This window comes from Leiobunum rupestre, chromosome 6, assembly GCF_980474605.1.
Source record: "Leiobunum rupestre chromosome 6, qqLeiRupe1.1.hap1, whole genome shotgun sequence".
NCBI classification, from domain to species: domain Eukaryota; kingdom Metazoa; phylum Arthropoda; class Arachnida; order Opiliones; family Sclerosomatidae; genus Leiobunum; species Leiobunum rupestre.
This window is the reverse complement of record NC_143389.1, coordinates 22,207,400-22,235,170: the sequence shown is the minus strand read 5'-3', so window position 1 is coordinate 22,235,170 and position 27,771 is coordinate 22,207,400. Positions and strand designations below refer to the sequence as shown.

The window sequence follows — 27,771 nt, the reverse complement described above, 5'->3', positions numbered from 1 at the left end:
TTGGTCCTTAACTTCACCTCTCTCACCTTCCGCTGGTGCAAGTCGTCCCTTGACTTCAAACTCATTTTCTACGGGAAATCGCGGATTAAAACATTGTTTAAAAAACCGCTTATCCTGTTTAGAAACTGTTTAAAGAACATCTAACCTGATTTACGGTACATTTTGTAAGCTCTTATAATGTTTTCGGACCACTTTTCGGTTTAATTAATTAAACTATTTAATGAATAATTAAACTATTTAATAAATAATTAAACTATTTAATAAGTAATTAAACTATTTAATAAATAATTAAACTATTTATTTTAAAAATAGACGCATACTTTCTATTATGAGAAATAAATAAATAACTAACATTGTAAGATTACTTCCTGTGAGACGGGGACTCGAACACACAACCTCGCGGTATGTAAACATTTTACAACGTGCTTAACCTCTCGGCCGATCTCGCCTACATAACCTTTTCGAATTTCTTTTCCAGTAATTACAATGTTATCCAAGGCTTAGCTAAAAATCGAGCTTGTGCATCGAAGACGGCCATTTTTTTTCCACAACATAAGCGAGCCTATCTAACATTAAGAGGCCTGTTCAGTAACGGTCGTAATTTTGGATTTTATCATGCTATTGGCATCTGGTGCTACTTAGGTTCAATAATAATTTTACGAATTGATTTATTAACCCTTAATTTCAATTTAAAATAAAACAAAAAAACATATCCTTAGATAACATTCCGAAGAAGGTTCCTTTGAAAATTTTTATCAGAAAAAACTATACTTTTATAAACTAGAAATTGGCAAAAATTAGCATAGGGTAAAATGGATTTCCCATAGCGTTAAGCCCATGTTAAATATCCATAGATCAGGAAATGAATTTTTGTAACTTTCTCCATAGCGTGAACAAATCGAAACAATGTAAAAATTGGCGTTAGCTATATAACCCAAGGACGACTCGCCCGCTAGTTGGATTTGAAATATGGGGCTTAAACTTTGTATATAGGTAAAGGTGGTTACGTTTGGCACTATGCTTAACCATATTAACACGCGCCAAGGCTTATAAGATCCTCCACGAATTTTTTTCGTAGTTTGGACTGGATTTGAGATACGGGGCTCAAACTTTTAATACAGTTAAGAGGCTGAAGTTTGACCCTATGTTTAACTCTTTTAACCCGCGCCAAGGGTTAGTGACCGTATGCGAATTTTCTTCGTAGCTCCTATTGGATTTGAGATACGGAGCTCAAACTTACAATACAGATAAAGAAGCTTACGTCTAACGTTATGCTTAAGCCTTTTAACACGCGCCAAGGCTTAGAGAATAATTATTTAATTCATCCATGTGGAACTAATATTACGGCCTTGGCCGACTTGTTATCTTCACTTTCGAGATTCTTTAACAACAATACAATGCGCCAGCCGGGAATCGAACCCGGGTCACCCGCGTGGCAGGCGAGTATTCTACCACTGAACCACCGACGCTTGATACATAGTGATTCGTTTAGTAAAAAGGAAAAAAAAATATTTTAATAGAGTTAACAGAACCCCGGGAACGGAGAACCGCGCCCTTTTATCTTCACTTTCGAGATTCTTTAATAACAATACAAATGCGTCGGCTGGTAATCGAACCCGGGTCACCCGCGTGGCAGGCGAGTATTCTACCACTGAACCACCGACGCTTGATTCACGGAGATTCTTTTAGTAAAAAGGAAAAAAAAAATATTCTAATCGTATTCGCAGCACGCCGGGAACAGAGAATAGCGCCCTTTTATCTTCACCTTCGACATTCTATAATAACAATACAAATGCGTCAGCCGGGAATCTAACCCGGGTCACCCGCGTGGCAGGCGAGTATTCTACTATTGAACCACCGACGCTTGATACATAGTGATTCTTTAAGTAAAAAGGAAAAAATTAAATATTTTAATCGAGTTAACAGAACGCCGGGAACAGATCCCTTTTATCTTCACTTTCGAGATTCTTTAATAACAATACAAATGCGTCGGCCGGGAATCGAACCCGGGTCACCCACGTGGCAGGCGAGTATTCTACCACTGAACCACCGACGCTTGAGTCACAGTGATTCTTTCAGTAAAAAGGAAAAAAATTAAATATTTTAATCGATTTAACAGAACGCCGGGAACAGAGAATAGCACCCTTTTATCTTCCCTTTCGAGATTCTTTAATAACAACACAAAAGCGTCGGCCCGGAAACGAACCCGGGTCACCCGCGTGGCAGGCGAGTATTCTACCACTGAACCACCGACGCTTTATTCACATTGATTCTTTTAGTAAAAAGGAAAAAATTAAATATTTTAATCGAGTTAACAGAACGCCGGGAACGGAGAATAGCGCCCTTTTATCTTCACCTTCGACATTCTATAATAACAATACAAATGCGTCGGCCGGGAATCTAACCCGGGTCACCCGCGTGGCAGGCGAGTATTCTACCACTGAACAATCGACGCTTGATTCGCAGTGATTCTTTTAGTAAAAAGGAAAAAAAATAATATTCTAATCGTATTCGCAGCACGCCGGGAACAGAGAATAACGCCCTTTTATCTTCACTTTCGACATTCTTTAATAACAATACAAATGCTTCGGCCGGGAGTCGAACCCGGGTCACCCGCGTGGCAGGCGAGTATTCTACCATTGAACCACGGACGCTTGATTCAGAGCGATTATTTTAGTAAAAAGGAAAAAAATTAAATATTTCAATCGATTTAACAGAACGCCGGGAACAGAGAAAAGCGCCCTTTTATCTTCATTTTCGAGATTCTTTAATAACAATACAAATGCGTCGGCCGGGAATCGAACCCGGGTCACCCACGTGGCAGGCGAGTATTCTACCACTGAACCACCGACGCTTGAGTCACAGTGATTCTTTCAGTAAAAAGGAAAAAAATTAAATATTTTAATCGATTTAACAGAACGCCGGGAACAGAGAATAGCACCCTTTTATCTTCCCTTTCGAGATTCTTTAATAACAACACAAAAGCGTCGGCCCGGAAACGAACCCGGGTCACCCGCGTGGCAGGCGAGTATTCTACCACTGAACCACCGACGCTTTATTCACATTGATTCTTTTAGTAAAAAGGAAAAAATTAAATATTTTAATCGAGTTAACAGAACGCCGGGAACGGAGAATAGCGCCCTTTTATCTTCACCTTCGACATTCTATAATAACAATACAAATGCGTCGGCCGGGAATCTAACCCGGGTCACCCGCGTGGCAGGCGAGTATTCTACCACTGAACAATCGACGCTTGATTCGCAGTGATTCTTTTAGTAAAAAGGAAAAAAAATAATATTCTAATCGTATTCGCAGCACGCCGGGAACAGAGAATAACGCCCTTTTATCTTCACTTTCGACATTCTTTAATAACAATACAAATGCTTCGGCCGGGAGTCGAACCCGGGTCACCCGCGTGGCAGGCGAGTATTCTACCATTGAACCACGGACGCTTGATTCAGAGCGATTATTTTAGTAAAAAGGAAAAAAATTAAATATTTCAATCGATTTAACAGAACGCCGGGAACAGAGAAAAGCGCCCTTTTATCTTCATTTTCGAGATTCTTTAATAACAATACAAATGCGTCGGCCGGGAATCGAACCCGGGTCACCCACGTGGCAGGCGAGTATTCTACCACTGAACCACCGACGCTTGAGTCACAGTGATTCTTTCAGTAAAAAGGAAAAAAATTAAATATTTTAATCGATTTAACAGAACGCCGGGAACAGAGAATAGCACCCTTTTATCTTCCCTTTCGAGATTCTTTAATAACAACACAAAAGCGTCGGCCCGGAAACGAACCCGGGTCACCCGCGTGGCAGGCGAGTATTCTACCACTGAACCACCGACGCTTTATTCACATTGATTCTTTTAGTAAAAAGGAAAAAATTAAATATTTTAATCGAGTTAACAGAACGCCGGGAACGGAGAATAGCGCCCTTTTATCTTCACCTTCGACATTCTATAATAACAATACAAATGCGTCGGCCGGGAATCTAACCCGGGTCACCCGCGTGGCAGGCGAGTATTCTACCACTGAACAATCGACGCTTGATTCGCAGTGATTCTTTTAGTAAAAAGGAAAAAAAATAATATTCTAATCGTATTCGCAGCACGCCGGGAACAGAGAATAACGCCCTTTTATCTTCACTTTCGACATTCTTTAATAACAATACAAATGCTTCGGCCGGCAATCGAACTCGGGTCACCCGCGTGGCAGGCGAGTATTCTACCATTGAACCACGGACGCTTGATTCAGAGCGATTATTTTAGTAAAAAGGAAAAAAATTAAATATTTCAATCGATTTAACAGAACGCCGGGAACAGAGAAAAGCGCCCTTTTATCTTCATTTTCGAGATTCTTTAATAACAATACAAATGCGTCGGCCGGGAATCGAACCCGGGTCACCCACGTGGCAGGCGAGTATTCTACCACTGAACCACCGACGCTTGAGTCACAGTGATTCTTTCAGTAAAAAGGAAAAAAATTAAATATTTTAATCGATTTAACAGAACGCCGGGAACAGAGAATAGCACCCTTTTATCTTCCCTTTCGAGATTCTTTAATAACAACACAAAAGCGTCGGCCCGGAAACGAACCCGGGTCACCCGCGTGGCAGGCGAGTATTCTACCACTGAACCACCGACGCTTTATTCACATTGATTCTTTTAGTAAAAAGGAAAAAATTAAATATTTTAATCGAGTTAACAGAACGCCGGGAACGGAGAATAGCGCCCTTTTATCTTCACCTTCGACATTCTATAATAACAATACAAATGCGTCGGCCGGGAATCTAACCCGGGTCACCCGCGTGGCAGGCGAGTATTCTACCACTGAACAATCGACGCTTGATTCGCAGTGATTCTTTTAGTAAAAAGGAAAAAAAATAATATTCTAATCGTATTCGCAGCACGCCGGGAACAGAGAATAACGCCCTTTTATCTTAACTTTCGACATTCTTTAATAACAATACAAATGCTTCGGCCGGCAATCGAACTCGGGTCACCCGCGTGGCAGGCGAGTATTCTACCATTGAACCACGGACGCTTGATTCAGAGCGATTATTTTAGTAAAAAGGAAAAAAATTAAATATTTCAATCGATTTAACAGAACGCCGGGAACAGAGAAAAGCGCCCTTTTATCTTCATTTTCGAGATTCTTTAATAACAACACAAATGCGTCGGCCGGGAATCGAATCCGGGTCACCCGCATGGCAGGTGAGTATTCTACCACTGAACCACCGACGCTTTATTCACATTGATTCTTTTAGTAAAAAGGAAAAAATTAAATATTTTAATCGAGTTAACAGAACGCCGGGAACGGATAATAGCGCCCTTTTATCTTCACTTTCGACATTCTTTAATAACAATACAAATGCTTCGGCCGGCAATCGAACTCGGGTCACCCGCGTGGCAGGCGAGTATTCTACCATTGAACCACGGACGCTTGATTCAGAGCGATTCTTTTAGTAAAAAGGAAAAAAATTAAATATTTCAATCGATTTAACAGAACGCCGGGAACAGAGAAAAGCGCCCTTTTATCTTCATTTTCGAGATTCTTTAATAACAATACAAATGCGTCGGCCGGTAATCGAACCCGGGTCACCCGCTGGCAGGTGAGTATTCTACCACTGAACGACCGACGCTTGATTCACAGTGATTCTTTTAGTAAAAAGGAAAAAACTTAATATTTTAATCGAGTTAACAGAACGCCAGGAAGAGAGAATAGCGCCGTTTTATCTTCACTTTCGAGATTCTTTAATAACAATACAAATGCGTCGGCCGGCAATCGAACCCGGGTCACCCGCGTGGCAGGCGAGTATTCTACCATTGAACCACCGACGCTTGATAGATAGTGATTCTTTTAGTGAAAAGGAAATAATTAAATATTTTAATCGATTTAACAGAACGCCGGGAACAGAGAAAAGCGCCCTTTTATCTTCACTTTCGAGATTCTTTATTAACATTACCAATGCGTCGGCCGGTAATCGAACCCGGGTCACCCGCTGGCAGGTGAGTATTCTACCACTGAACGACCGACGCTTGATTCACAGTGATTCTTTTAGTAAAAAGGAAAAAAAATAATATTCTAATCGTATTCGCAGCACGCCGGGAAGGGAGAATAGCGCCCTTTTATCTTCACTTTCCAGATTCTTTAATAACAATACAAATGCGTCGGCCGGCAATCGAACCCGGGTCACCCGCGTGGCAGGCGAGTATTCTACCATTGAACCACCGACGCTTGATAGATAGTGATTCTTTTAGTAAAAAGGAAAAAAATAAATATTTTAATCGAGTTAACAGAACGCCGGGAAGGGAGAATAGCGCCCTTTTATCTTCACTTTCCAGATTCTTTAATAACAATACAAATGCGTCGGCCGGGAATCGAACCCGGGTCACCCGCGTGGCAGGCGAGTATTCTACCACTGAACAATCAACGCTTGATTCGCAGTGATTCTTTTAGTAAAAAGGAAAAAAAAAAATATTCTAATCGTATTCGCAGCACGCCGGGAACCGAGAATAGCGCCCTTTTATCTTCACTTTCGACATTCTTTAATAACAATACAAATGCTTCGGCCGGCAATCGAACTCGGGTCACCCGCGTGGCAGGCGAGTATTCTACCACTGAACCACCGACGCTTGATTCACATTGATTCTTTTAGTAAGAAGGAAAAAAATAAATATTTTAATCGAGTTAACAGAACGCCGGGAACAGAGAAAAGCGCCCTTTTATCTTCACTTTCGAGATTCTTTAATAACAATACAAATGCGTCGGCCGGGAGTCGAACCCGGGTCACCCGCGTGGCAGGCGAGTATTCTACCACTGAACCACCGACGCTTGAGTCACAGTGATTCTTTCAGTAAAAAGGAAAAAAAAATTAAATATTTTAATCGATTTAACAGAACGCCGGGAACAGAGAAGACCTCCCTTTTATCTTCACTTTCGAGATTCTTTAATAACAATACAAATGCGTCGGCCGGGAATCGAACCTGGGTCACCCGCGTGGCAGGCGAGTATTCTACCACTGAACCACCGACGGTTGATTCACATTGATTCTTTTAGTAAAAAGGAAAAAATTAAATATTTTAATCGAGTTAACTGAACGCCGGGAACGGAGAATAGCGCCCTTTTATCTTCACTTTCGAGATTCTTTAATAACAATACAAATGCGTCGGCTGGTAATCGAACCCGGGTCACCCGCGTGGCAGGCGAGTATTCTACCACTAAACCACCGACGCTTGATTCACAGCGATTCTTTTAGTAAAAAGGAAAAAAATTAAATATTTAAATCGATTTAACAGAACGCCGGGAACAGAAAAGCGCCCTTTTATCTTCACTTTCGAGATTCTTTAATAACAATACAAATGCGTCGGCCGGGAATCGAACCCGGGTCACCCGCGTGGCAGGCGAGTATTCTACCACTGAACCACCGACGCTTGATTCACGTTGATTCTTTTAGTAAAAAGGAAAAAATTAAATATTTTAATCGAGTTAACAGAATGCCGGGAACAGAGAATAGCGCCCTTTTATCTTCACTTTCCAGATTCTTTAATAACAATACAAATGCGTCGGCCGGGATTCGAACCCGGGTCACCCGCGTGGCAGGCAAGTATTTTACCACTGAACCATCGACGCTTGATTCGCAGTGATTCTTTTAGTAAAAAGGAAAAAATTAAATATTTTAATCGAGTTAACAGAACGCCGGGAACAGCGCCCTTTTATCTTCACTTTCGAGATTCTTTAATAACAATACAAATGCGTCGGCCGGGAATCGAACCCGGGTCCGCAGCGTGGCAGGCGAGTATTCTACCACTGAACCACCGACGCTTGATTCACGGTGATTCTTTTAGTAAAAAGGAAAAAATTAAATATTTTAATCGAGTTAACAGAACGCCGTGAACAGCGCCCTTTTATCTTCACTTTCGACATTCTTTAATAACAATACAAATGCGTCGGCCGGCAATCGAACCCGGGTCACCCGCGTGGCAGGCGAGTATTCTACCATTGAACCACCGACGCTTGATTCACAGCGATTCTTTTAGTAAAAAGGAAAAAAATTAAATATTTCAATCGATTTAACAGAACGCCGGGAACAGAGAAAAGCGGTCTTTTATCTTCACTTTCGAGATTCTTTAATAACAATACAAATGCGTCGGCCGGGAATCGAACCCGGGTCACCCGCGTGGCAGGCGAGTATTCTACCACTGAACCACCGACGGTTGATTCACATTGATTCTTTTAGTAAAAAGGAAAAAATTAAATATTTTAATCGAGTTAACAGAACGCCAGGAACGGAGAATAGCGCCCTTTTATCTTCACTTTCGAGATTCTTTAATAACAATACAAATGCGTCGGCTGGTAATCGAACCCGGGTCACCCGCGTGGCAGGCGAGTATTCTACCACTAAACCACTGACGCTTGATTCACAGCGATTCTTTTAGTAAAAAGGAAAAAATTAAATATTTTAATCGAGTTAACAGAACGCCGGGAACGGAGAATAGCGCCCTTTTATCTTCACTTTCGAGATTCTTTAATAACAATACAAATGCGTCGGCCGGGAATCGAACCCGGGTCACCCGCGTGGCAGGCGAGTATTCTACCACTGAACCACCGACGCTTGATTCACATTGATTCTTTTAGTAAAAAGGAAAAAATTAAATATTTTAATCGAGTTAACAGAACGCCGGGAACGGAGAATAGCGCCCTTTTATCTTCACTTTCGAGATTCTTTAATAACAATACAAATGCGTCGGCTGGTAATCGAACCCGGGTCACCCGCGTGGCAGGCGAGTATTCTACCACTGAACCACCGACGCTTGATTCACGGTGATTCTTTTAGTAAAAAGGAAAAAATTAAATATTTTAATCGAGTTAACAGAACGCCGTGAACAGCGCCCTTTTATCTCCACTTTCGAGATTCTTTAATAACAATACAAATGCGTCGGCCGGGAATCGAACCCGGGTCCGCAGCGTGGCAGGCGAGTATTCTACCACTGAACCACCGACGCTTGATTCACAGTGATTCTTTTAGTAAAAAGGAAAAAATTAAATATTTCAATCGAGTTAACAGAACGCCGGGAACAGCACCCTTTTATCTTCACTTTCGAGATTCTTTAATAACAATACAAATGCGCCGGCCGGGAATCGAACCCGAGTCACCCGCGTGGCAGGCGAGTATTCTACCACTGAACCATCGACGCTTGATTCACAGTGATTCTTTTAGTAAAAAGGAAAAAATTAAATATTTTAATCGAGTTAACAGAACGCCGGGAACAGAGAATAGCGCCCTTTTATCTTCACTTTCGAGATTCTTTAATAAGAATACAAATGCGTCGGCCGGGAATCGAACCCGGGTCACCCGCGTGGCAGGCGAGTATTCTACCACTGAACCACCGACGCTTGAGTCACAGTGATTCTTTCAGTAAACAGGAAGAAAATTAAATATTTTAATCGAGTTAATAGAACGCCGGGAACAGAGAATAGCGCCCTTTTATCTTCCCATTCGAGATTCTTTAATAACAACACAAATGCGTCGGCCGGGAATCGAACCCGGGTCACCCGCGTGACAGGCGAGTATTCTACCACTGAACCACCGACGCTTGTTACACGGTGATTCTTTTAGTAAAAAGGAAAAAAAAAATATTTTAATTAGCCAATAGAACGCCGGGAACCGAGAATAGCGCCCTTCTACCTGCACTTTCGAGATTCTTTAATAACAATACAAATGCGTCGGCTGTAAATCGAACCCGGGTCACCCGCGTGGCAGGCGAGTATTCTAACATTGAACCACCGACGCTTGATACGTAGTGATTCTTTTAGTATAAAGGAAAATAAATTAAATATTTTAATCGAGTTAACAGTCACCGGGAACAGAGAAAAGCGCCCTTCTACCTGCACTTTCGAGATTCTTTAATAACAATACAAATGCGTCGGCTGGTAATCGAACCCGGATCACCCGCGTGGCAGGCGAGTATTCTACCATTGAACCACCGACGCTTGATACGTAATGATTCTTTTAGTATAAAGGAAAACAATTAAATATTTCAATCGAGTTAACAGACACCGGGAACAGAGAAAAGCGCCCTTTTACCTTATCATTCGAGATTCTTTAATAACAATACAAATGCGTAAGCCGGGAATCGAACCCGTGTCACCCACGTGGCAGGCGAGTATTCTACCACTGAACCACCGACGCTTGTTACCCGGTGATTCTTTTAGTAAAAAGGAAAAAATTAAATATTTTAATCGAGTTAACTTAACGCCGGGAACAGCGCCCTTTTATCTTCACTTTCGAGATTCTTTAATAACAATACAAATGCGTCGGCTGGTAATCGAACCCGGGTCACCCGCGTGGCAGGCGAGTATTCTACCATTGAACCACCGACTCTTGATACATAGTTATTCTTTTAGTAAAAAGGAAAAAAAAATATTTTAATCGAGTTAACAGACCGCCGGGAACGGAGAATAGCGCCCTTTTATCTTCACTTTCGAGATTCTTTAATAACAATACAAATGCGTCGGCTGGTAATCGAACCCGGGTCACCCGCGTGGCAGGCGAGTATTCTACCATTGAACCACCGACGCTTGATTCACAGCGATTCTTCTAGTAAAAAGGAAAAAAATTAAATATTTCAATCGATTTAACAGAACGCCGGGAACAGAGAAAAGCGCCCTTTTATCTTCACTTTCGAGATTCTTTAATAACAATACAAATGCGTCGGCCGGGAATCGAACCCGAGTCACCCGCGTGGCAGGCGAGTATTCTACCACTAACCACCGACGCTTGATTCACAGTGATTCTTTTAGTAAAAAGGAAAAAATTAAATATTTTAATCGAGTTAACAGAACGCCGGGAACAGAGAATAGCGCCCTTTTATCTTCACTTTCGAGATTCTATAATAACAATACAAATGCGTCGGCCGGAAATCGAACCCGGGTCACCCGCGTGGCAGGCGAGTATTCTACCACTGAACCACCGACGCTTGAGTCACAGTGATTCTTTCAGTAAAAAGGAAAAAAATTAAATATTTTAATCGATTTAACAGAACGCCGGGAACAGAGAATAGCGCCCTTTTATCTTCACTTTCGAGATTCTTTAATAACAATACAAATGCGTCGGCTGGTAATCGAACCCGGGTCACCCGCGTGGCAGGCGAGTATTCTACCACTGAACCACCGACGCTTGTTACACGGTGATTCTTTTAGTAAAAAGGAAAAAATTAAATATTTTAATCGAGTTAACAGAACGCCGGGAACAGGGCCCTTTTATCTTCACTTTCGAGATTCTTTAATAACAATACAAATGCGTAAGCCGCGAATCGAACTCGTGTCACCCGCGTGGCAGGCGAGTACTCTACCACTGAACCACCGACGCTTGATTCCTAGTGATTCTTTTAGTAAAAAGGAAAAAAATAAATATTTAAATCGAGTTAACAGAACGCCGGGAACAGAGAATAGCGCCCTTTTATCTTCACATTCGAGATTCTTTAATAACAATACAAATGCGTCGGCCGGTAATCGAATCCGGGTCACCCGCGTGGCAGGCGATTATTCTACCACTGAACCACCGACGCTTGATTCACGGCGATTCTTTTAGTAAAAAGGAAAAAAATTAAATATTTTAATCGAGCTAACAGAACGCCGGGAACGGAGAATAGCGCCCTTTTATTTTCACTTTCGACATTCTTTAATAACAATACAAATGCGTCGGCTGGGAATCGAACCCGGGTCAACCGCGTGGCAGGCGAGTATTTTTTTTTTTTAATTATATCATTAAAAAAATACACGACGCGTGTATGGTACAAAAAGCGAAATGCAACAAGATAATAGAACAAGAAAAAAATACGAAGTAACATTTGAAAAATCGGTCGCGAAAATGAACATCGATAAAGAAAGAAAAACGATTAGATAATATTGATTAAACAATTGTGAGAAATAAAAAAATAAAGCAACGTTTCAAACACTATTAGGCAGTACATGTTGTAGAAAGAATTCATGAACAAAAATAGGCAAAATTAGATATTAAACAGCATTAAAGACGATTAAGAAGAAATAAATTAACGAAAAAAAAACTCCTTATTGAAAATGAGCAGCAAAGGCTTAGAGCCGACAGAACACAGAAAAGGCCGCAAAACATTAAGAAAATCCATCACCATTAATTTGTAACTTATACTTTGAAACCGTAATCATCCGGGATCACAAAGTCCTTATACAGAGGACTGGTAACAGGCTGACCCTGATACCGACACACCCGAGCAAAATATTCGTTCTCCGAAGATGGCGGCCAAGCAACCTCCTTAGGCCACCACTCAGGCCGGCGATGACCCTCGAAAGTGTACAGACGCATAGCAACGGGAACCCTTTGAACTTTCGTAGCAGAGCCAGAAGAAGAAGACAGCTTCTTACCGACATCGCCATCGCTGGACGACATCGAATGCTTAGCACTCCGACGTGGATCAGACTTGACACCGGCATCGACGATGGAAGATTCACCGCTACCGGCCCGGACCGGAGAACCTTGAGGAATAGCGACTGAGGCAGGATCGACGACCATCGCTTCACCGTCACCACCACCGCCAGACGCCGCTTCTAAAACACGGGATGCCATCCGGGGCCATAAAGGAAACTCCCGAACAACATGTCCCTGCTTCTGGCACTTAAAGCACTTGAAATCAGGACAATGGCGATAAATATGGTCAGGAGAATAACACTTATTACATATTTTCAACTGAGAATCATGTCGGACAGCGTAAAACTTCTCTCGACCAACAGCATCGGCAACTCGTAAGCGATATGGTAATGATGACAGACTCTCAGGTAAGGTAACACGAACGGTACGAAGTCCACAATAGAATGATGCCTTTTTATGCCACACAAGCGGACCCTTGATTTCACAGCCAAGCGACGTTAATTTGGATAAAACGGCTTCATCAGACACAAACTCAGGTAAGTCCGAAAAGGCGACAGTCACAGTCTTCGCAGAAACGCTTGAAATTTCATATATCTCACCATCAATATCCAAGCCCGAATCTATAACGCCCGCGACATCGGCCAAAGTCTTCAAGGTGAGAATGTAACCTCCCTCATCACAGACAACCAAAGCAGAAGCACAATCGAGACCAAAGTTCGCAATCACCGCCGTAGACACAACTACAAAACTTGGTAGATTTCGTTTAAAATCAATAAAAACCGATCTCTTGAATGCGTCCATCCTGGGTAGAAACACCCAGGAGGGATTACCAAATTAATAAATTAACAACTATTGAATTAAATGCACGAATAATAACCGAAATAAAAATAAATTGGCAAAAAACCCCGCTTAGGCTTAGCGCGACGAAAACACGGAGTGCAAAATCGAACGACCTTCTCTCTCCCTGCAGGCGAGTATTCTACCACTGAACCACCGACGCTTGATTCACGGCGATTCTTTTAGTAAAAAGGAAAAAAATAAATATTTAAATCAAGTTAACAGAACGCCGGGAACAGAGAATAGCGCCCTTTTATCTTAACATTCGAGATTCTTTAATAACAATACAAATGCGTCGGCCGGTAATCGAATCCGGGTCACCCGCGTGGCAGGCGATTATTCTACCACTGAACCACCGACGCTTGATTCACGGCGATTCTTTTAGTAAAAGGAAAAAAAATTAAATATTTTAATCGAGCTAACAGAACGCCGGGAACGGAGAAGAGCGCCCTTTTATTTTCACTTTCGACATTCTTTAATAACAATACAAATGCGTCGGCCGGGAATCGAACCCGGGTCTCCCGCGTGGCAGGCGAGTATTCTACCATTGAACCACCGACTCTTGATACATAGTGATTCTTTTAGTAAAAAGGAAAAAAATTAAATATTTTAATTAGCCAATAGAACGCCGGGAACAGAGAATAGCGCCCTTTTACCTTCACTTTCGAGATTCTTTAATAACAACACAAATGCGTCGGCCGGGAATCGAATCCGGGTCACCCGCATGGCAGGTGAGTATTCTACCATTGAACCACCGACTCTTGATACATAGTTATTCTTTTAGTAAAAAGGAAAAAAAAATATTTTAATCGAGTTAACAGACCGCCGGGAACGGAGAATAGCGCCCTTTTATCTTCACTTTCGAGATTCTTTAATAACAATACAAATGCGTCGGCCGGTAATCGAATCCGGGTTACCCGCGTGGCAGGCGAGTATTCTACCACTGAACCACCGACGCTTGTTACACGGTGATTCTTTTAGTAAAAAGGAAAAAATTAAATATTTTAATCGAGTTAACTTAACGCCGGGAACAGCGCCCTTTTATCTTCACTTTCGAGATTCTTTAATAACAATACAAATGCGTAAGCCGGGAATCGAACCCGTGTCACCCACGTGGCAGGCGAGTATTCTACCACTGAACCACCGACGCTTGTTACCCGGTGATTCTTTTAGTAAAAAGGAAAAAATTAAATATTTTAATCGAGTTAACTTAACGCCGGGAACAGCGCCCTTTTATCTTCACTTTCGAGATTCTTTAATAACAATACAAATGCGTCGGCTGGTAATCGAACCCGGGTCACCCGCGTGGCAGGCGAGTATTCTACCATTGAACCACCGACTCTTGATACATAGTTATTCTTTTAGTAAAAAGGAAAAAAAAATATTTTAATCGAGTTAACAGACCGCCGGGAACGGAGAATAGCGCCCTTTTATCTTCACTTTCGAGATTCTTTAATAACAATACAAATGCGTCGGCTGGTAATCGAACCCGGGTCACCCGCGTGGCAGGCGAGTATTCTACCACTGAACCACCGACGCTTGTTACATGGTAATTCTTTTAGTAAAAAGGAAAAAAAATAAATATTTTAATCGAGCTAACAGAACGCCGGGAACGGAGAATAGCGCCCTTGTATTTTCACTTTCGACATTCTTTAATAACAATACAAATGCGTCGGCCGGGAATCGAACCCGGGTCACCCGCGTGGCAGGCAAGTATTCTACCACTGAACCACCGACGCTTGATACATGGTGATTCGTTTAGTAAAAAGGAAAAAAATTAAATATTTTAATCGGGTTAACAGAACGCCGTGAACGGAGAATAGCGCCCTTTTATCTACACTTTCGAGATTCTTTAATAACAATACAAATGCGTCGGCCGGTAATCGAATCCAGGTCACCCGCGTGGCAGGCGAGTATTCTACCACTGAACCACTGACGCTTGTTACATGGTGATTCTTTTAGTAAAAAGGAAAAAAATTAAATATTTTAATCGAGTTACCAGACCGCCGGGAACAGAGAAAAGCGCCCTTTTACCTTCACATTCGAGATTCTTTAATAACAATACAAATGCGTCGGCCGGTAATCGAACCCGGGTCACCCGCGTGGCAGGCGAGTATTCTACCACTGAACCACCGACGCTTGATTCACAGTTATTCTTTTAGTAAAAATAAAAAAATTAAATATTTTAATCGAGTTAACAGAACGCCGGGAACAGAGAAAAGCGCCCTTTTACTTTCACATTCGAGATTCTTTAATAACAATACAAATGCGTCGGCCGGGAATCGAACCCGGGTCACCCGCGTGGCAGGCGAGTATTCTACCACTGAACCACCGACGCTTGATTCACAGTGATTCTTTTAGTAAAAAGAAAAAAAAAATATTTTAATCAAGTTAACAGAACGCCGGGAACAGAGAATAGCGCCCTTATATCTTCACTTTCGAGATTCTTTAATAACAATACAAATGCGTCGGCCGGGAAGCAAACCCGGGTCACCCGCGTGGCAGGCGAGTATTTTTTTTAATTATGTCATTAAAAAATACAGTACGCGTGTATTATATAAAGACGCGAAAAGCAACAGATAACGTAAGTGATAAAGAGAAAAACGGCCGAGGAAAAAATAACAATTCTGTCTCGAAAAAAACAACTGAAAGATACATAAAGATAATGAATAAATAACCGAAATTAAATAAGTAGGTCGTACGACACCCCAAAAAATAATAGGAAAAATCTTTAACAATGAATCATTGCATTATATGTTAAGTATGAATAAACGAAACTAAGCAAACATTGAAATCGCACAGCATGGAAAATACATAATTAATTGGAAACACTCGTATTGGAAATAAAAAACAAAGAATGATGGTCGACATAACATAGATAATATTACAATACATTCATAGAATACACTTCCGTTTGGCCATAGCTTATACCTTGAAACCGTAATCATCCGGGATCACAAAGTCCCTATACAGAGGACTGGTAACCGGCTGACCCTGATACCGACACACCCGAGCAAAATATTCGTTCTCCGAAGATGGCGGCCAAACAACCTCCTTAGGCCACCACTCAGGCCGGCGATGACCCTCGAAAGGGTACAGACGCATTGCAACGGGAACTCTTTGAACTTTCGTAGCTGAGCCAGAAGAAGAAGACAGCTCCTTACCAACATCACCATCACTAGACGACATCGAATGCTTAGCACCCCGACGTGGATCAGACTTGACACCGGCACCGACGACTGAAGATTCACAGCCACCGGCCCGGACCGTAGAACCTTGAGGAATAACAACTAAGGCAGGGTCGACGACCATCGCTTCACCGTCATCACCACCGCCTGACGCCACTTCGAAATCGCGGGGCACCTTCCGGGGCCATAGCGGACAGTCCCGGATGACATGTCCCTGCTTCTGGCACTTGAAACACTTGAACTCCGGACACTGACGATATATATGATCGGTAGAATAACATTTGTTACACACCTTAATTTGGGAACCATGCTTCACAGCGTAAAACTTCTCCCGACCGAGAGCATCGGAGACCCGTAAGCGATAAGGAAGCGAAGACAGCCCCTCAGGTAAAGTAACCCGCACAGTACGTAATCCACAATAAAACGAAGATTTTTTATGCCAGGCAATTTTTCCTTTAATTTCGCAGCCAATGGATGTAAGCTTCGACAAAACTGACTCATCCGTCATGAATTCCGGCAGATCATAAAAGGCGACATTCACCGTCTTCGCGGAAACGCTTGATATTTCATAAACCTCACCATTGATATCTAACCCAGAGTCGATTACGCCAACGACATCGGCTACATTCTTCAGGGTTAGAAAATAACCACCCTCATCACAGGCAACGAGAGAAGAAACACAATCCAATCCAAAATTCGCAATAACGGCCGTAGAAACAACGTCAAAACCTGGTAGATTCCGCTTAAAATCGATAAAAACAGACCGTTTTAGAGCTTCCATCCTGGGTAGAAACACCCAGGAGGGGTAACGAGATTAAAAAATGAACAACTATTAAATTAAATTAACGAAAAATAACAGATAGCAAAAATAAACAGGCAAAAAGCAAGCTAAGGCTTAGCGCGACGAAACACGGAGAGCAAAATCGAACGACCCGCACTCTCCGAGAGCTCAAACGCAACTCCACAGGCGAGTATTCTACCACTGAACCACCGACGCTTGTTACATGGTGATTCTTTTAGTAAAAAGGAAAAAAATTAAATATTTTAATCGAGTTAATAGAACGCCGGGAACAGAGAATAGCGCCCTTTTATCTTCCCTTTCGAGATTCTTTACTAACAACACAAACGCGTCGGCCGGGAATTGAACCCGGGTCACCCGCGTGGCAGGCGAGTATTCTACCACAGAACCACCGACGCTTGTTTGTGATCATTTTAGTAAAAAGGAAAAAAATAATATTTTAATCGAGTTAACAGAACGCCGGGAACAGAGAATAGCGCCCTTTTACCTTCACTTTCGAGATTCTTTAATAACAATACAAATGCGTCGGCCGGGAATCGAACCCGGGTCACCCGAGTGGCAGGCGAGTATTCTACCACTGAACCAACGACGCTTGTTACATGGTGATTCTTTTAGTAAAAAGGAAAACAATTAAATATTTTAATCGAGTTAATAGAACGCCGGGGACAGAGAATAGCGCCCTTTTATCTTCCCTTTCGAGATTCTTTAATAACAATACAAATGCGTCGGCCGGGAATCGAACCCGGGTCACCCGCGTGGCAGGCGAGTATTCTACCACCGACGCTTGATTCACTGATTCTTTTAGTAAAAAGGAAAAAATTAAATATTTTAATCGAGTTAACAGAACGCCGGGAACAGAGAATAGCGCCTTTTTATCTACACTTTCGAGATTCTTTAATAACAATACAAACGCGTCGGCCGGGAATCGAACCCGGGTCACCCGCGTGGCAGGCGAGTATTCTACCACTGAACCACCGACGCTTGATTCACAGCGATTCTTTTAGTAAAAAGGAAAAAAAATAAATATTTTAATCGAGCTAACAGAACGCCGGGAACGGAGAATAGCGCCCTTTTATTTTCGACATTCTTTAATAACAATACAAATGCGTCGGCCGGGAATCGAACACGGGTCACCCGCGTGGCAGGCGAGTATTCTACCACTGAACCACCGACGCTTGTTACCCGGTGATTCTTTAAGTAAAAAGGAAAAAATTAAATATTTTAATCGAGTTAACAGAACGCCGGGATCAGCGCCCTTTTATCTTTACTTTCGAGATTCTTTAATAACAATACAAATGCGTCGTCCGGGAATCGAACCCGGGTCACCCGCGTGGCAGGCGAGTATTCTACCATCGAACCACCGACGCTTGATTCACATTGATTCTTTTAGTAAAAAGGAAAAAATTAAATATTTTAATCGAGTTAACAGAACGCCGGGAACAGCGCCCTTTTATCTTCACTTTCGAGATTCAATAATAACAATACAAATGCGTCGGCCGGGAATCGAAACCGGGTCACCCGCGTGGCAGGCGAGTATTCTACCACTGAACCACCGACGCTTGATTCACAGCGATTCTCTTAGTAAAAAGGAAAAAAAAATAAATATTTTAATCGAGCTAACAGAACGCCGGGATCAGCGCCCTTTTATCTTTACTTTCGAGATTCTTTAATAACAATACAAACGCGTCGGCCGGGAATCGAACCCGGGTCACCCGCGTGGCAGGCGAGTATTCTACCATCGAACCACCGACGCTTGATTCACATTGATTCTTTTAGTTAAAAGGAAAAAAATTAAATATTTTACTCGATTTAACAGAACGCCGGGAACAGAGTACAGCGCCCTTTTTTCTTCACTTTCGAGATTCTATAATAACAATACAAATGCGTCGGCCGGGAATCGAAACCGGGTCACCCGCGTGGCAGGAGAGTATTCTACCACTGAACCACCGACGCTTGATTGACAATGATTCTTTTAGTAAAAAGGAAAAAATTAAATATTTTAATCGAGTTAACAGAACGCCGGGAACAGCGCCCTTTTATCTTCACTTTCGAGATTCTATAATAACAATACAAATGCGTCGGCCGGGAATCGAAACCGGGTCACCCGCGTGGCAGGCGAGTATTCTACCATCGAACCACCGACGCTTGATTCACATTGATTCTTTTAGTAAAAAGGAAAAAATTAAATATTTTAATCGAGTTAACAGAACGCCGGGAACAGCGCCCTTTTATCTTCACTTTCGAGATTCTATAATAACAATACAAATGCGTCGGCCGGGAATCGAAACCGGGTCACCCGCGTGGCAGGAGAGTATTCTACCACTGAACCACCGACGCTTGATTGACAGTGATTCTTTTAGTAAAAAGGAAAAAATTAAATATTTTAATCGAGTTAACAGAACGCCGGGAACAGCGCCCTTTTATCTTCACTTTCGAGATTCTATAATAACAATACAAATGCGTCGGCCGGGAATCGAAACCGGGTCACCCGCGTGGCAGGCGAGTATTCTACCACTGAACCACCGACGCTTGATTCACAGCGATTCTTTTAGTAAAAAGGAAAAAAAATAAATATTTTAATCGAGCTAACAGAACGCCGGGAACGGAGAATAGCGCCCTTTTATTTTCGACATTCTTTAATAACAATACAAATGCGTCGGCCGGGAATCGAACCCGGGTCACCCGCGTGGCAGGCGAGTATTCTACCACTGAAACACCGACGCTTGTTACACGGGGATTCTTTTAGTAAATAGACAAAAATTAAATATTTTAATCGAGTTAACAGAACGCCAGGAACAGAGAATAGCGCCCTTTTATCTTCACTTTCGAGATTCTTTAATAACAATACATATGCGTCGGCCGGTAATCGAACCCGGGTCACCCGCGTGGCAGGCGAGTATTCTACCACTGAACCACCGACGCTTGTTACCCGGTGATTCTTTAAGTAAAAAGGAAAAAATTAAATATTTTAATCGAGTTAACAGAACGCCGGGATCAGCGCCCTTTTATCTTTACTTTCGAGATTCTTTAATAACAATACAAATGCGTCGGCCGGTAATCGAATCCGGGTCACCCGCGTGGCAGGCGAGTATTCTACCACTGAACCACTGACGCTTGTTACATGGTGATTCGTTTAGTAAAAAGGAAAAAAATTAAATATTTTAATCGGGTTAACAGAACGCCGTGAACGGAGAATAGCGCCCTTTTATCTACACTTTCGAGATTCTTTAATAACAATACAAATGCGTCGGCCGGTAATCGCATCTAGGTCACCCGCGTGGCAGGCGAGTATTCTACCACTGAACCACTGACGCTTGTTACATGGTGATTCTTTTAGTAAAAAGGAAAAAAACTAAATATTTTAATTAGCCAATAGAACGCCGGGAACAGAGAATAGCGCCCTTTTACCTTCACTTTCGAGATTCTTTAATTACAATACAAATTCGTCGGCTGGTACTCGAACCCGGGTCACCCGCGTGGCAGGCGAGTATTCTACCATTGAACCACCGACGCTTGTTACACGGTGATTCTTTTAGTAAAAAGGAAAACAATTAAATATTTTAATCGAGTTAACAGACCGCCGGGAACAGAGAAAAGCGCCCTTTTACCTTCACATTCGAGATTCTTTAATAACAATACAAATGCGTCGTTCGGTAATCGAATCCGGGTCACCCGCGTGGCAGGCGAGTATTCTACCACTGAACCACCGACGCTTGTTACACGGTGATTCTTTTAGTAAAAAGGAAAAAATTAAAAATTTAAATCGAGTTAACAGAACGCCGGGAACAGAGAATAGCGCTTTTATATCTTCACTTTCGAGATTCTTTAATAACATTACAAATATGTCGGCCGGGAATCGAACCCGGGTCAACCGCGTGGCAAGCGAGTATTCTACCGCTGAACCACCGACGCTTGATTCACGGCGATTCTTTTAGTAAAAAAAAAATAAATATTTTAATCGAGCTAACAGAACGCCGGGAACGGAGAATAGCGCCCTTTTATTTTCACATTCGACATTCTTTAATAACAATACAAATGCGTCGGCCGGGAATCGAACCCGGGTCACCCGCGTGGCAGGCGAGTATTCTACCACTGAACCACCTACGCTTGATTCACGGCGATTCTTTTAGTAAAAAGGAAAAAAATTAAATATTTTAATCGAGCCAACAGAACCCCGGGAACGGAGAATAGCGCCCTTTTATTTTCAATTTCGACATTCTTTAATAACAATACAAATGCGTGGGCCGGGAATCGAACCCGGGTCACCCGCGTGGCAGGCGAGTATTCTACCACTGAACCACCGACGCTTGATTCACGGCGATTCTTTTAGTAAAAAGGAAAAAAAAAATATTTTTATCGAGTTAACAGACCGCCAAGAACGGAGATTAGCGCCCTTTTATCTTCACTTTCGAGATTCTTTAATAACAATACAAATGCGTCGGCTGGTAATCGAACCCGGGTCACCCGCGTGGCAGGCGAGTATTCTACCATTGAACCACCGACGCTTGATACGTAGTGATTCTTTTAGTAAAAAGGACAACAATTAAATATTTTAATCGAGTTAACAGACCGCCGGGAACAGAGGAAAGCGCCCTTTTACCTTCACATTCGAGATTCTTTAATAACAATACAAATGCGTCGGCCGGTAATCGAATCCGGGTTACCCGCGTGGCAGGCGAGTATTCTACCACTGAACCACCGACGCTTGTTACACGGTGATTCTTTTAGTAAAAAGGAAAAAATTAAATATTTTAATCGAGTTAACTTAACGCCGGGAACAGCGCCCTTTTATCTTCACTTTCGAGATTCTTTAATAACAATACAAATGCGTAAGCCGGGAATCGAACCCATGTCACCCGCGTGGCAGGCGAGTATTCTACCACTGAACCACCGACGCTTGATTCATTCTTTTAGTAAAAAGGAAAAAAATTAAAGAATTTAATCGAGTGAACAGAACGCCGGGAACAGAGAATAGCGCCGTTTTATCTTCACTTTCGAGATTCTTTAACAACAATACAATGCGCCAGCCGGGAATCGAACCCGGGTCACCCGCGTGGCAGGCGAGTATTCTACCACTGAACCACCGACGCTTGATACATAGTGATTCGTTTAGTAAAAAGGAAAAAAAAATATTTTAATAGAGTTAACAGAACCCCGGGAACGGAGAACCGCGCCCTTTTATCTTCACTTTCGAGATTCTTTAATAACAATACAAATGCGTCGGCTGGTAATCGAACCCGGGTCACCCGCGTGGCAGGCGAGTATTCTACCACTGAACCACCGACCCTTGACTCTCGGAAATTCTTTTAGTAAAAAGGAAAAAAAAATAATATTCTAATCGTATTCGCAGCACGCCGGGAACAGAAAATAGCGCCCTTTTATCTACACTTTCGACATTCTTTAATAACAATAGAAATGCGTCGGCCGGGAATCGAACCCGGGTCACCCGCGTGGCAGGCGAGTATTCTACCATTGAACCGCCGACGCTGGACTCACAGTGATTCTTTTAGTAAAAAGGAAAAAAATTATATATTTTACTCAATTTAACAGAACGCCGGGAACAGAGAACAGCGCCCTTTTTTCTTCACTTTCGAGATTCTATAATAACAATACAAATGCGTCGGCCGGGAATCGAAACCGGGTCACCCGCATGGCAGGCGAGTATTCTACCACTGAACCACCGACGCTTGTTACACGGGGATTCTTTTAGTGAATAGAAAAAAATTATATATTTTACTCAATTTAACAGAACGCCGGGAACAGAGAACAGCGCCCTTTTTTCTTCACTTTCGAGATTCTATAATAACAATACAAATGCGTCGGCCGGGAATCGAACCCGGGTCACCCGCGTGGCAGGCGAGTATTCTACTACTGAACCACCGACGCTTGTTACACGGAGATTCTTTTAGTAAAAAGGAAAAAATTAAATATTTTAATCGAGTTAACAGAACGCCGGGAACAGCGCCCTTTTATCTTCACTTTCGAGATTCTTCAATAACAATACAAATGCGTCGGCCGGGAATCGAACCCGGGTCACCCGCGTGGCAGGCGAGTATTCTACCACTGAACCACCGACGTTTGATTGACAGTGATTCTCTTAGTAAAAAGGAAAAAATTAAATATTTTAATCGAGTTAACAGAACGCCGGGAACAGCGCCCTTTTATCTTCACTTTCGAGATTCTTTAATAACAATACAAATGCGTCGGCCGACAATCGAACCCGGGTCACCCGCGTGGCAGGCTAGTATTCTACCACTGAACCACCGACGCTTGTTACATGGTGATTCTTTTAGTAAAAAGGAAAAAAATTAAATATTTTACTCGATTTAACAGAACGCCGGGAACAGAGAACAGCGCCCTTTTTTCTCCACTTTCGAGATACTATAATAACAATACAAATGCGTCGGCCGGGAATCGAAACCGGGTCACCCGCGCGGCAGGCGAGTATTCTACCACTGAACCACCGACGCTTGTTACACGGGGATTCTTTTAGTAAATAGAAAAAAATTAAATATTTCAATCGAGTTAACAGAACGCCGGGAACAGAGAATAGTGCCCTTTTATCTTCACTTTCGAGAATATATAATAACAACACATATGCGTCGGCCGGTAATCGAACTCGGGTCACCCGCGTGGCAGGCGAGTATTCTACCACTGAACCACCGACGCTTGTTACACGGGGATTCTTTTAGAAAATAGGAAAAAATTAAATATTTTAATCAAGTTAACAGAACGCCGGGAACAGAGAATAGCGCCCTTTTATCTTCAATTTCAAGATTCTTTAATAACAATACAAATGCGTCGGCCGGTAATCGAACCCGGGTCACCCGCGTGACAGGCGAGTATTTTACCACTGAACCACCGACGCTTGATTCACAGTGATTCTTTTAGTAAAAAGGAAAAAATTAAATATTTTAATCGAGTTAACAGAACGCCGGGAACAGAGAATAGTGCCCTTTTATCTTCACTTTCGAGAATATATAATAACAACACATATGCGTCGGCCGGTAATCGAACTCGGGTCACCCGCGTGGCAGGCGAGTATTCTACCACTGAACCACCGACGCTTGTTACACGGGGATTCTTTTAGAAAATAGGAAAAAATTAAATATTTTAATCAAGTTAACAGAACGCCGGGAACAGAGAATAGCGCCCTTTTATCTTCAATTTCAAGATTCTTTAATAACAATACAAATGCGTCGGCCGGTAATCGAACCCGGGTCACCCGCGTGACAGGCGAGTATTTTACCACTGAACCACCGACGCTTGATTCACAGTGATTCTTTTAGTAAAAAGGAAAAAATTAAATATTTTAATCGAGTTAACAGAACGCCGGGAACAGAGAATAGCGCCCTTTTATCTTCACTTTCGAGAATATATAATAACAACACATATGCGTCGGCCGGTAATCGAACTCGGGTCACCCGCGTGGCAGGCGAGTATTCTACCACTGAACCACCGACGCTTGTTACACGGGGATTCTTTTAGAAAATAGGAAAAAATTAAATATTTTAATCAAGTTAACAGAACGCCGGGAACAGAGAATAGCGCCCTTTTATCTTCAATTTCAAGATTCTTTAATAACAATACAAATGCGTCGGCCGGTAATCGAACCCGGGTCACCCGCGTGACAGGCGAGTATTTTACCACTGAACCACCGACGCTTGATTCACAGTGATTCTTTTAGTAAAAAGGAAAAAATTAAATATTTTAATCGAGTTAACAGAACGCCGGGAACAGAGAATAGCGCCCTTTTATCTTCACTTTCGAAAATATATAATAACAACACATATGCGTCGGCCGGTAATCGAACTCGGGTCACCCGCGTGGCAGGCGAGTATTCTACCACTGAACCACCGACGCTTGTTACACGGGGATTCTTTTAGAAAATAGGAAAAAATTAAATATTTTAATCAAGTTAACAGAACGCCGGGAACAGAGAATAGCGCCCTTTTATCTTCAATTTCAAGATTCTTTAATAACAATACAAATGCGTCGGCCGGTAATCGAACCCGGGTCACCCGCGTGACAGGCGAGTATTTTACCACTGAACCACCGACGCTTGTTACCTAGTGATTCTTTTAGTAACAAGGAAAAAAATTAAATATTTTAATAGAGTTAATAGACCGCCGGGAACAGAGAATAGCGCCCTTTTATCTTCAATTTCGAGATTCTTTATTAACAACACATATGCGTCGGCCGGGAATCGAACCCGGGTCTCCCGCGTGGCAGGCGAGTATTCTACCACTGAACCACCGACGGTTGATACATAGTGATTCTTTTAGTAAAAAGGAAAACAATTAAATATTTTAATCGAGTTAACAGAACGCCGGGAACGGAGAATAGCGCCCTTTTATCTTCACTATCGAGATTCTTTAATAACAATACAAATGCGTCGGCTTGTAATCGAACCCGGGTCACCCGCGGGGCAGGCGAGTATTCTACCATTGAACCACCGACGCTTGATACATAGTGATTCTTTTAGTAAAAAGGAAAACAATGAAATATTTTAATCGAGTTAACAGACCGCTGGGAACAGCGCCCTTTTATCTTCACTTTCGAGATTCTTTAATAAAAATACAAATGCGTACTTTTAATAGTGCGAACCATTCGCTCCCAGTGACCTCCCCACCAAGCCGCCCTTTCGGCGATAAAACGCCAGATATACCCTTTTTACCGAAAAAAGATAAAATTTCGTCACTTTTAATATTTTTTATAAGGTCTTCATTTGCTCTTTTAAAAGTAGCTGCGTTGTCACTAAACACTATTTGAGGAATACTTCTTTTCGCGATCATTCTCCGCATAGCTAACAAAAAGTCTTCAGTAGAGAGAGAATCGACTAATTCAAGATGTAACGCGCGCGTCACACTACAGGTAAAAAACAAACGTACGTTTTTACCATTGTTTTTGGTTTGTATTTGTTAATTACGTACAAAGGGCCACATAAATCTATTCCTACTGTACTAAACGGAGGTGTTTCGTCAATTCTAGCTTTCGGTAGCGTGGCTTCCGACATTTTTCCCAGTTTTGCATTAAATTGGTTACATTGGAAACACTTGTTTATTACTAGTTTGGCTAACTGGCGACCCGAGATCACCCAATATTTTTAACGAATTTGCGTGATAGTGCTGTTTACACCAGAGTGTAGCACTTGGGCGTGGTTTCTTTCCACGACGAGGGAGGTGAAACGGCTAGTTTTTCCTAAAATAATCGGATGTTTTTACCTCTCCGAGGGGACAAAGTCCCCTAGGAGGGGTTATACAACGACCGTGTCTGTCTGTGGGTCTGTGGGTGGGTCTGTGGGTGGGTCTGTGGGTGTGTCTGTCTGTCAGGACTGCGAACGCGTTCGCATTTTCGGTGCAAAGTGTAATCACTGCGTACGCAGTTTCTCAAAGGGTTGGCAAAACCACCGTGTGACGGTGAGCGTTAACGGATGCATTTGCGGTTTGGTTTGGATGGTGTTTTTTCGCTCACCGTCGTGACGGTTTGGTGTATTACGGTTTTTGTAATGTTTATGCGTAGGTTGTGAGTGTTGAATTTGTTGTGTTTGTGTTCTGATGGATGTGCATGTTGAGTCTGTTGTGTTTATATGGGCGTTTTCTCTCCAACTTCTTCTTAATGACTTTGGGACGGACCGAGTGCTGAGTGTAATGCTACCTCTCAACGTCCAATGGCAGGGTTTCCACCAGTTGTACACGGTATTCGTCTTAGTATCAATTTGCGATCGCATCGGGCGGGATTTGAACCCGAGACCTCCTGATTGACAGGCGGACGTTCTACCACAGAACCACCGACACTTGTTACGCCTTATTGAAAATTAGACCTTCAGCTTTATCGGAAGCGTATTTAATAGAGTACGAAATTTTGGTTTAATTGAAATAGAATTGAAATTGAAATTATTGCATCGAAGAAATTCTAATTTAGCGTTTCTCTATTGATTAAAAACAAATGCGCCACCCAGGTTTCGAACCCAGACCATTCGGCTTGGCAGTCGAGCGCTCTACCACAGAACCACCGATAGCTGCTTAGATTCACTGAAATTAAGGCAGGCATCGTAAGCATAATAGGTAATAAAGTCTTTTTTTATTAATGAATTTATGAAGGCCTAATCTGGTATTTTTTAAAGGTTAAATCTTGTTTTAGCGCAGTCAGCCGAGATTAGAGGGTTAAAGGGTAGACCCTTTAACGTTAATTGCTTTAAAAGCTGGCGGTTAGTCAAGTGGCTCTCTGTGCTTTGTTGATGGTAAGGTTTTTGCTTCTTGTAAATACATTTGGTGTGGATATTTGGATATCTACGATTTCTAACGCAGTCAATGATTTCTTGGGTGTGCGAGTCATTATATGATATTGGAAATTGGACGGCATTGGTCTTTTTCATGTGGTATGCGTCACAACGTCAACAGGAAGTGAACGAGTCGTCCACTACCAGATATCTACGGTATCTTCATCAAGGGCGAGTGTTGAAATAAAATGAGCGTTAAAGATGCGGCAAGTATTGCGTAAGCGAGTAATTCCAAAAAGCCTCTGTAGATATTT

At 42.3% G+C, this 27,771-nt stretch overlaps 41 non-coding genes across 41 annotated transcripts; all 41 read right to left on the bottom strand.

Annotated features, from left to right (window-relative positions):
* Window positions 1-1,398: 1,398 nt before the first annotated feature.
* Window positions 1,399-1,469, bottom strand: TRNAG-GCC (transfer RNA glycine (anticodon GCC)). Its single transcript has one exon. It is a non-coding gene; the product is annotated as a tRNA-Gly (tRNA).
* A 516-nt stretch (window positions 1,470-1,985) lies between these two features.
* Window positions 1,986-2,056, bottom strand: TRNAG-GCC (transfer RNA glycine (anticodon GCC)). The gene has a single exon. It is a non-coding gene; the product is annotated as a tRNA-Gly (tRNA).
* A 727-nt stretch (window positions 2,057-2,783) lies between these two features.
* TRNAG-GCC (transfer RNA glycine (anticodon GCC)) lies at window positions 2,784-2,854 on the bottom strand. Its single transcript has one exon. It is a non-coding gene; the product is annotated as a tRNA-Gly (tRNA).
* A 727-nt stretch (window positions 2,855-3,581) lies between these two features.
* Window positions 3,582-3,652, bottom strand: TRNAG-GCC (transfer RNA glycine (anticodon GCC)). Its single transcript has one exon. It is a non-coding gene; the product is annotated as a tRNA-Gly (tRNA).
* A 727-nt stretch (window positions 3,653-4,379) lies between these two features.
* On the bottom strand, window positions 4,380-4,450 carry TRNAG-GCC (transfer RNA glycine (anticodon GCC)). Its single transcript has one exon. It is a non-coding gene; the product is annotated as a tRNA-Gly (tRNA).
* A 727-nt stretch (window positions 4,451-5,177) lies between these two features.
* On the bottom strand, window positions 5,178-5,248 carry TRNAG-GCC (transfer RNA glycine (anticodon GCC)). The gene has a single exon. It is a non-coding gene; the product is annotated as a tRNA-Gly (tRNA).
* Window positions 5,249-5,774: 526 nt separating this feature from the next.
* Window positions 5,775-5,845, bottom strand: TRNAG-GCC (transfer RNA glycine (anticodon GCC)). Its single transcript has one exon. It is a non-coding gene; the product is annotated as a tRNA-Gly (tRNA).
* Window positions 5,846-6,171: 326 nt separating this feature from the next.
* On the bottom strand, window positions 6,172-6,242 carry TRNAG-GCC (transfer RNA glycine (anticodon GCC)). The gene has a single exon. It is a non-coding gene; the product is annotated as a tRNA-Gly (tRNA).
* A 526-nt stretch (window positions 6,243-6,768) lies between these two features.
* TRNAG-GCC (transfer RNA glycine (anticodon GCC)) lies at window positions 6,769-6,839 on the bottom strand. Its single transcript has one exon. It is a non-coding gene; the product is annotated as a tRNA-Gly (tRNA).
* Window positions 6,840-7,367: 528 nt separating this feature from the next.
* TRNAG-GCC (transfer RNA glycine (anticodon GCC)) lies at window positions 7,368-7,438 on the bottom strand. Its single transcript has one exon. It is a non-coding gene; the product is annotated as a tRNA-Gly (tRNA).
* Window positions 7,439-7,566: 128 nt separating this feature from the next.
* Window positions 7,567-7,637, bottom strand: TRNAG-GCC (transfer RNA glycine (anticodon GCC)). The gene has a single exon. It is a non-coding gene; the product is annotated as a tRNA-Gly (tRNA).
* A 121-nt stretch (window positions 7,638-7,758) lies between these two features.
* TRNAG-GCC (transfer RNA glycine (anticodon GCC)) lies at window positions 7,759-7,829 on the bottom strand. The gene has a single exon. It is a non-coding gene; the product is annotated as a tRNA-Gly (tRNA).
* A 121-nt stretch (window positions 7,830-7,950) lies between these two features.
* Window positions 7,951-8,021, bottom strand: TRNAG-GCC (transfer RNA glycine (anticodon GCC)). The gene has a single exon. It is a non-coding gene; the product is annotated as a tRNA-Gly (tRNA).
* A 129-nt stretch (window positions 8,022-8,150) lies between these two features.
* TRNAG-GCC (transfer RNA glycine (anticodon GCC)) lies at window positions 8,151-8,221 on the bottom strand. Its single transcript has one exon. It is a non-coding gene; the product is annotated as a tRNA-Gly (tRNA).
* A 327-nt stretch (window positions 8,222-8,548) lies between these two features.
* TRNAG-GCC (transfer RNA glycine (anticodon GCC)) lies at window positions 8,549-8,619 on the bottom strand. Its single transcript has one exon. It is a non-coding gene; the product is annotated as a tRNA-Gly (tRNA).
* A 320-nt stretch (window positions 8,620-8,939) lies between these two features.
* TRNAG-GCC (transfer RNA glycine (anticodon GCC)) lies at window positions 8,940-9,010 on the bottom strand. The gene has a single exon. It is a non-coding gene; the product is annotated as a tRNA-Gly (tRNA).
* A 121-nt stretch (window positions 9,011-9,131) lies between these two features.
* Window positions 9,132-9,202, bottom strand: TRNAG-GCC (transfer RNA glycine (anticodon GCC)). Its single transcript has one exon. It is a non-coding gene; the product is annotated as a tRNA-Gly (tRNA).
* A 128-nt stretch (window positions 9,203-9,330) lies between these two features.
* Window positions 9,331-9,401, bottom strand: TRNAG-GCC (transfer RNA glycine (anticodon GCC)). Its single transcript has one exon. It is a non-coding gene; the product is annotated as a tRNA-Gly (tRNA).
* Window positions 9,402-9,530: 129 nt separating this feature from the next.
* On the bottom strand, window positions 9,531-9,601 carry TRNAD-GUC (transfer RNA aspartic acid (anticodon GUC)). The gene has a single exon. It is a non-coding gene; the product is annotated as a tRNA-Asp (tRNA).
* A 1,312-nt stretch (window positions 9,602-10,913) lies between these two features.
* Window positions 10,914-10,984, bottom strand: TRNAG-GCC (transfer RNA glycine (anticodon GCC)). The gene has a single exon. It is a non-coding gene; the product is annotated as a tRNA-Gly (tRNA).
* A 2,755-nt stretch (window positions 10,985-13,739) lies between these two features.
* Window positions 13,740-13,810, bottom strand: TRNAG-GCC (transfer RNA glycine (anticodon GCC)). The gene has a single exon. It is a non-coding gene; the product is annotated as a tRNA-Gly (tRNA).
* A 1,106-nt stretch (window positions 13,811-14,916) lies between these two features.
* On the bottom strand, window positions 14,917-14,987 carry TRNAG-GCC (transfer RNA glycine (anticodon GCC)). The gene has a single exon. It is a non-coding gene; the product is annotated as a tRNA-Gly (tRNA).
* A 329-nt stretch (window positions 14,988-15,316) lies between these two features.
* Window positions 15,317-15,387, bottom strand: TRNAG-GCC (transfer RNA glycine (anticodon GCC)). The gene has a single exon. It is a non-coding gene; the product is annotated as a tRNA-Gly (tRNA).
* A 128-nt stretch (window positions 15,388-15,515) lies between these two features.
* TRNAG-GCC (transfer RNA glycine (anticodon GCC)) lies at window positions 15,516-15,586 on the bottom strand. The gene has a single exon. It is a non-coding gene; the product is annotated as a tRNA-Gly (tRNA).
* A 1,976-nt stretch (window positions 15,587-17,562) lies between these two features.
* TRNAG-GCC (transfer RNA glycine (anticodon GCC)) lies at window positions 17,563-17,633 on the bottom strand. The gene has a single exon. It is a non-coding gene; the product is annotated as a tRNA-Gly (tRNA).
* Window positions 17,634-18,145: 512 nt separating this feature from the next.
* TRNAG-GCC (transfer RNA glycine (anticodon GCC)) lies at window positions 18,146-18,216 on the bottom strand. The gene has a single exon. It is a non-coding gene; the product is annotated as a tRNA-Gly (tRNA).
* Window positions 18,217-18,339: 123 nt separating this feature from the next.
* TRNAG-GCC (transfer RNA glycine (anticodon GCC)) lies at window positions 18,340-18,410 on the bottom strand. Its single transcript has one exon. It is a non-coding gene; the product is annotated as a tRNA-Gly (tRNA).
* Window positions 18,411-18,723: 313 nt separating this feature from the next.
* Window positions 18,724-18,794, bottom strand: TRNAG-GCC (transfer RNA glycine (anticodon GCC)). Its single transcript has one exon. It is a non-coding gene; the product is annotated as a tRNA-Gly (tRNA).
* Window positions 18,795-18,917: 123 nt separating this feature from the next.
* Window positions 18,918-18,988, bottom strand: TRNAG-GCC (transfer RNA glycine (anticodon GCC)). Its single transcript has one exon. It is a non-coding gene; the product is annotated as a tRNA-Gly (tRNA).
* A 705-nt stretch (window positions 18,989-19,693) lies between these two features.
* On the bottom strand, window positions 19,694-19,764 carry TRNAG-GCC (transfer RNA glycine (anticodon GCC)). The gene has a single exon. It is a non-coding gene; the product is annotated as a tRNA-Gly (tRNA).
* Window positions 19,765-19,887: 123 nt separating this feature from the next.
* On the bottom strand, window positions 19,888-19,958 carry TRNAG-GCC (transfer RNA glycine (anticodon GCC)). Its single transcript has one exon. It is a non-coding gene; the product is annotated as a tRNA-Gly (tRNA).
* A 128-nt stretch (window positions 19,959-20,086) lies between these two features.
* Window positions 20,087-20,157, bottom strand: TRNAG-GCC (transfer RNA glycine (anticodon GCC)). The gene has a single exon. It is a non-coding gene; the product is annotated as a tRNA-Gly (tRNA).
* Window positions 20,158-21,271: 1,114 nt separating this feature from the next.
* TRNAG-GCC (transfer RNA glycine (anticodon GCC)) lies at window positions 21,272-21,342 on the bottom strand. The gene has a single exon. It is a non-coding gene; the product is annotated as a tRNA-Gly (tRNA).
* Window positions 21,343-21,471: 129 nt separating this feature from the next.
* TRNAG-GCC (transfer RNA glycine (anticodon GCC)) lies at window positions 21,472-21,542 on the bottom strand. The gene has a single exon. It is a non-coding gene; the product is annotated as a tRNA-Gly (tRNA).
* A 712-nt stretch (window positions 21,543-22,254) lies between these two features.
* Window positions 22,255-22,325, bottom strand: TRNAG-GCC (transfer RNA glycine (anticodon GCC)). The gene has a single exon. It is a non-coding gene; the product is annotated as a tRNA-Gly (tRNA).
* Window positions 22,326-22,651: 326 nt separating this feature from the next.
* TRNAG-GCC (transfer RNA glycine (anticodon GCC)) lies at window positions 22,652-22,722 on the bottom strand. The gene has a single exon. It is a non-coding gene; the product is annotated as a tRNA-Gly (tRNA).
* A 129-nt stretch (window positions 22,723-22,851) lies between these two features.
* Window positions 22,852-22,922, bottom strand: TRNAG-GCC (transfer RNA glycine (anticodon GCC)). The gene has a single exon. It is a non-coding gene; the product is annotated as a tRNA-Gly (tRNA).
* Window positions 22,923-23,050: 128 nt separating this feature from the next.
* Window positions 23,051-23,121, bottom strand: TRNAG-GCC (transfer RNA glycine (anticodon GCC)). Its single transcript has one exon. It is a non-coding gene; the product is annotated as a tRNA-Gly (tRNA).
* Window positions 23,122-23,242: 121 nt separating this feature from the next.
* On the bottom strand, window positions 23,243-23,313 carry TRNAG-GCC (transfer RNA glycine (anticodon GCC)). The gene has a single exon. It is a non-coding gene; the product is annotated as a tRNA-Gly (tRNA).
* A 321-nt stretch (window positions 23,314-23,634) lies between these two features.
* TRNAG-GCC (transfer RNA glycine (anticodon GCC)) lies at window positions 23,635-23,705 on the bottom strand. The gene has a single exon. It is a non-coding gene; the product is annotated as a tRNA-Gly (tRNA).
* Window positions 23,706-25,426: 1,721 nt separating this feature from the next.
* Window positions 25,427-25,497, bottom strand: TRNAG-GCC (transfer RNA glycine (anticodon GCC)). The gene has a single exon. It is a non-coding gene; the product is annotated as a tRNA-Gly (tRNA).
* Between the last annotated feature and the right edge of the window lie 2,274 nt (window positions 25,498-27,771).